Genomic DNA, 5,913 nt, shown 5'->3' with positions numbered 1-5,913 from the left:
GTAGAAAGACTAGAGAGCAACCTTGCCTGAGTGCACAGGCCACACTTACGTCCAGCATACACGACTGGAACACACACATATAAACACGCAGAAAAATACACATGGACACACATAGACACATGCAGACACACACACACACACACATACATACAGAAAGACACACGGAGACATCCAACAGTTGCAGACAGCTCCTGAGGCTGTGGGGTTCTGCTCTCTGCCAGGAAGCCCCTCGGGGAGAGAGCAGTCCCCAGCACACAGGCTGTCAGTATCTGGAATTCCCAGCAGGGACAGCTTTCAAGGAGACGCATCCCCCACAGCGTCTCAGGAGGCCTAAAGTATCCTGGGGATTCTTGGGGATCGCCCTGGGCATCCCTGAAGCTCCTCTGCAGCTTTCCTCAGCCTGGCTCCGCCCTGCAGAAACTCCTGAAATCGCGGGACTGTGGCGACGATCGACGTTAGAGAGGGGGTCGTTGCCCAACGCCGAAGCACTGCCACGGAGGGCCCCTGCCTGGCCAAGCCGCTGAGACGGCGGTTTCCCAGGCCACGGGGGCGGTCACTGTGACGTGACCCTCGGGTGGGCGCTCGCGCTTGCCACCCGCCGACTGCGCATGAGCATTGGTATTCCCGGCTGGCCAGCCGCTATGTCTGCACCCCCACCAGCCGGCAGCAGTGGCTTGGAAAAACGCTGGCGGAGGTGTCTTAGGCGGCCCCTGGAAAGAAGGCTGCGGGCCACAAGCAGGGCAGGAGCCCTATCGTCCTGACTTCAGCGGCTCCCTGAAGCTGTTTTCCTATTCCGGTCCTCTGAAGAGGAAGGAAGCTTCAGAAAACGAGGTGGGTATTTTGGACTACTCTCCCCAGTAGATTCTGGGTAAGACGGCATGGGCAGGGATGGGGTTCCAAGGGGCTGGAGATTCAGTCTGGTGAGGTGTGGTGGGGGTCCCTGGACCCCGGAAAGATGCCTGAGACCCTCCGGGAAAGTGTCGGCGAATGTTCCCAGCTCCCTAGACTCACTGCCTCTCCTGAGACCTGGGCCACCCACCAAGGGGCCCTGCCTAGTGCTCTGAAAGCCCAGGGAGCCCTGCTTCTCATCACTGCTGTCCAGAGAAGGCGGCAAGAAAGGAAAAGCTGCGGCATGCGCAGCCTGCAGTAGAGGAGGCAACAACTACATCTGGCCTCCCCTGGGGGCAGATTGGGTGAAGACAGCTTCTCAGAAGCTCTCTGGGGTGAAGCCAAATCCCGAGACGGATATCCAGGCATGTTGCTGAGGACACCGATGAACGCCAGGCACAACATGCTAACGCATTTAGTCACTTTATTGTTTCAACAGAAAACTTCATCATCTTGCCACCAAGTGTTTTGACCAAAATTGCTTTGATGGCCTCTACACTGAGACCCCTTGTCAACTTGACCTGTCGAGAGAAAAATAATTCTCAGTGTAAAAAATGCAGATTCTCACTCTTATGGACACATAAGTCGGACTGTAACCGTGTGTGGAAGGTGAATCAGTGGATGAAATCTCTTTCTGAAGGACTGTTTTCACTAAATTCTATTTTATGGCAGGTCCTACCCTGCGGTTTGGTTTTACTTGTTTGCTTTTATGAGCAAATCATAAACACAGAACCTTCATCCCCTCCACACAAGCTTCTAGCATCCAACTTACCTGACAGGAGTTTCATTGTCTCCAGTTCCCTTGCAAGTTGCACATTCAGATCTCCAGTCTTCAGCCTGGGGTTTCTTTTACAGCACAAACCCTCTTTGTCTTCTCTCCCTAGGAACTCTTTCCTGCCATCCAAGAGCCAATAAAAGAAAACAGGATAAGGATATAACGGAAATAATTTTCAGAAAGAAATCTTCTCAAAGGTAAGGCTGTGGAAAGGTGTGTAACTTCTTCCAACCTCATATTTTCCTCCCTCAGGAACGAAGCTCTGTTTTCCTCCTCTGATTCTCTGGGAGAACTACAATAGCAAGAACAACATGGAAACTCCAGACCATATCAGGGGTTTGCTTAAGGACAAAATAAGTTTCCTCTGTCAAACATGGTGGCTTTAGTTAGGCTCTTGAGGAAATATCTATTTATCATTCATACTTTATGGGAACAGTATATGTTGTGACAATCGATGCCATGGAAAATGAAAAGTAACAAATTAAATGTACTGTATGTATACTTTCATAAATGTCTGTGATTAGCATTTACTCAAAGCATGTCAGTTTTCTGATCTTGTCTGGTGTGACTTCTACAGCTGAAATGCTAAACCTGGGATTGTCCTACACACGTAGTTTGTCCACAGGTAGGCAGGTGCATGCATCTTTATGGACAGAGAGAATATCTCAGCAGCAGAAAAAGAGTAGAAGAAAAGGTCTCACAGCTCCTAAGTCCTAGTTAAGGTCAAACCAGTTACAATGCCATAGAAAGCATTCCTGAAAAGTAATTCAGCTAAAATTCACATTGTACAGTTCAGATTACATTGACCATTTCAATGAAGGTATACAGATGTTTAAGAAAAACTGTAAATACCTTGGTGTGCTCAATCTAAACAAAACGAGGTGACAGGTGATTCAACCCACCCGCCTTTCTGTATGATGTACTGCTTTTCTCCTGTCACCCAGGCTGGAGTGAAACGCTGCGATCTCGATTATTGCAACAACTGCATATTGGGTTCCAATGGCCATTCTGCTGATGCCTTTAAAGTAACTGTGGTTGAATATGTCAACACCACCTGAAACAGACAACTTTCTGTTTATTTTCGTGAACCTAAAATCTATGTGTATTTGATTTGTACAAAACAGTTACAACGGCAAAACTAAGTGAATAAATAAAAACCGGAATGCTGCCTAGCGATTCATCCTTGCGCTGAGGCCTTTCGGAGCTTCTATGTAGAGTCCCAATTTTAGTGTACTTACTGCCGAAGCAAGCACATGTCGTGCCCAGCTCAGCCTTTTTATTTCTTTCGGTTTTTATGTGGTTTATAGCAAGCAGGTAGCGCTGTGTCTGTCGAGGCCTGTCTCGAATCTGTGATCTCACTCTTTGCCCGGTTCGACAATCCACTGTCATGAGATTACTAGTGTCATGCGCCGAGCCTAACTTAAGTTTTGCTTTTGTTCTGAAGATGCAGGTTTCCCATAACGGTCGGGCGAGTTTTAAAAACGCATCCACGAAATTTTTTGTGCGCTGGTCTTTGAAGCGCCTCAAGACAGGTTCCTGTGAGCCACCGTACCTGGCAGGCCGAGTTGTATGTTAACAAGAGAAAACGGAGTGACATTTCCCACCACTGTGTGTAATACCAGCTATCCTAGCTATTTGGGATGTCGAGGTGGGCGGTTCATCTGAGGTCACGAGTTCCGGGTCAGCCTGGGCATCTCGGTGAAAACACACTTCACTTAAAAAAAAAAAAGTAGAAAAAAATCACAGAAATCAGCCAAATTGGTGGGCTCAATCTGAGCAAAACGAGGTGCGAGGAGGATCCAACCCCCACCTTACCTTTGTGTATGACGTACTGCTTTTCTCCTGTCACTCAGGCTGGAGTGAAACACTGCGATCTCGGCTTATTGCCACAATTGCATAGTGGGTTCCAGCGGCCGTTCTGCCGATTCCTTTCAAGTAACTGTGGTTGAATATGTCAACACCACCTGGAAAAGACAACTTTCTGTTTATTTTATGAACCTGAAAGCTATCTGTATTTGATTTGTACAAAACAGTTACAACGGCAAAACTAAATGAATAAATGTAAAACGGAAAGCTGCGTAGCGGTTCATCCTTGCACTGAGGCCCCTTCGGGCTTTCATGTAGAGTCCCAATTTTAGTGTACGTGCTGCCATAGCGAGCAGACGCCATGCCTGGCTCAGCTTTTTTATTTCTTATGGTTTATATGTGGTTTATAACAAGCCAATAGCACAGTGTCGGTCGAGGCCTGTCTCAAATTTGTGATCTCACTGTCTGCACTTCTCGATATTGCACTTTCCTGAGATTACAGGTGTGGTGCTCCAAGCCTAACCCAAGTTTTGTTTCCGTTCTGAAGACGGAGATTTCCCATATCGGTTGGTCGGGTCTCGAAAATGCATTCTCGAAATTTTCTTTGCGCTGGTCTTCGAAGCGCCTGAATGACAGTTCCTGTGAGCCACCGTACCTGGCAGGCCGAGTTTCATGTTAACAGGAGAGAACCGAGAGACGTTGCCCAGCACTGTGAGTAACACCAGCTACCCTAGTAATTTGGAAGGTCCAAGTGGGTGGTTTACCTGAGGTCACAAGTTCCCGGTCAGCCTGGGCATCTCGGTGAAAACCCACTTCACTTAAAAAAAAAGAAGTAGAAAAAGAAAATAACAGAAATCAGACAAATTGGTGTGCTCAATGTGAAATTAACAAAATGCCAGTTGGCCCCAACCCCCAACCCATCTTTCTGTATGACGTACTGCATTTCTCCTGTCACCCGGGCTGTAGTGAAACACCGCAATCTCGGCTTATTGCCAGAACTGCAAAGTGGGTTCCAGCGGCCGTTCTGCCGATTCCTTTAGAGTAACTGGTTGAATATATCAACACAACCTGGAACAGACAACTTTCTGTTTATTTTTGATAACCTAAAATCTATCTGTATTTGATTTGTACAAAACAGTTACAACGGCAAAACTAGATAAATAAATAGAAAATGAAAGGCTGTGTAGCATTCCATCCTTGCGCTGAGGCCTTTTCAAGCTTCTATGTAGAGTCCCAATTATAGTGTACCTGCTGCTAAAGCGAGGAAATGCCGTGCCCGGCTCAGCTTTTTTATTTCTCTCGGTTTTTATGTGGTTTATAGCAAGCGGGTAGCACTGTGTCGGTTGAGGCCAGTCTCAAATCTGTGATCTCACTGTCCGCCCAACTCAACATTCCACTGTCATGGGATTACAGCTGTGATGTGCCGAACCTAACCCAAGTTTTGCTTTTGTTCTGAAGACAGATTTCCCATATTGGTCGGGCGGGTCTCGAACACGCATCCTCGAAATTTTTCTGCACTGGTCTTCGAAGCGGCTAAATGACAAGTTCCTGTGAGCCACCGTACCTGGCAAGCTGAGTTTCATGTTAACAGGAGAGAACGAAGAGACGTTGCCCAACACTATGAGTATCATCAGCTATCCTAGCCATTTGAAAGGTCGAGGTGGGTGGTTCACCTGAGGTCACGAGTTCCAGGTCAGCTTGGGCATCTCGAAGAAAACCCACTTCACTTAAAAAAAAGAAGTAGAAGAAGAAAATCACAGAAATCAGACAAATTGTAGTGCTTAATCTGAACAAACGAGGTGCCAGGTAGCTCCAAGCCTTACACCGCCTTTCTGTATGACGTACTGCTTTTCTCCTGTAACCCGGGCTGGAGTGAAACACTGTGATCTCGGCTTATTGCCACAACTGTATAGTGGGTTCCAGCGGCCGTTCTGCCGATGCCTTTCAAGTACCTGTGGTTGAATATTTCAACACCATCTGCAACAGACAACTTTCTGCTTATTTTTGTGAACATAGAATCTATCTGTATTTGATTTGTACAAAACATTTACAACGGCAAAACTAAATGAATAAATAGAAAACGGAACGCTGTGTAGCGTTTCATCCTTGCGCTGAGGTCTATTCGGGCTTCTATGTAGAGTTTCAATTTTAGTGTACTTGCTGCTGAAGCGAGCATGTGCCCTGCCCGGCTCAGCTTTATTTCTTTTGGTTTTTATGTGGTTTATAGCAGGCAAGTGGCACTGTGTCGGTCGAGGCCCGTCTCAAACCAGTGATCTCCCTGTCCGCTCGGCTCAACATTTCACTGTCATGGGATTACAGGTGTGATGTGCCAAGCCTAACCCAAGTTTTTTTTCCATTCTGAAAACGGAGATTTTCCATATTTGTCGGGCATGTCTCTAACACGCATCCTCGAAATTTCCTTTGTGTTGGTCTTTGAAGCGCCT

The 5,913-nt window shown here is 47.0% G+C and overlaps 1 long non-coding RNA gene across 1 annotated transcript; it reads left to right on the top strand.

The window, feature by feature from the left end:
• The first annotated feature begins 614 nt into the window (after nucleotides 1-614).
• Nucleotides 615-5,472, top strand: LOC118151293 (uncharacterized). Its single transcript, XR_004739439.3, has 4 exons — nucleotides 615-831; nucleotides 1,773-1,860; nucleotides 4,017-4,180; nucleotides 4,928-5,472. It is a non-coding gene; the product is annotated as an uncharacterized LOC118151293 (long non-coding RNA).
• Nucleotides 5,473-5,913: the final 441 nt, after the last annotated feature.

The sequence above is a fragment of the Callithrix jacchus genome, chromosome 14 (assembly GCF_049354715.1).
Source record: "Callithrix jacchus isolate 240 chromosome 14, calJac240_pri, whole genome shotgun sequence".
NCBI classification, from domain to species: domain Eukaryota; kingdom Metazoa; phylum Chordata; class Mammalia; order Primates; family Cebidae; genus Callithrix; species Callithrix jacchus.
This window is presented reverse-complemented; position numbering and strand designations above follow the sequence as displayed.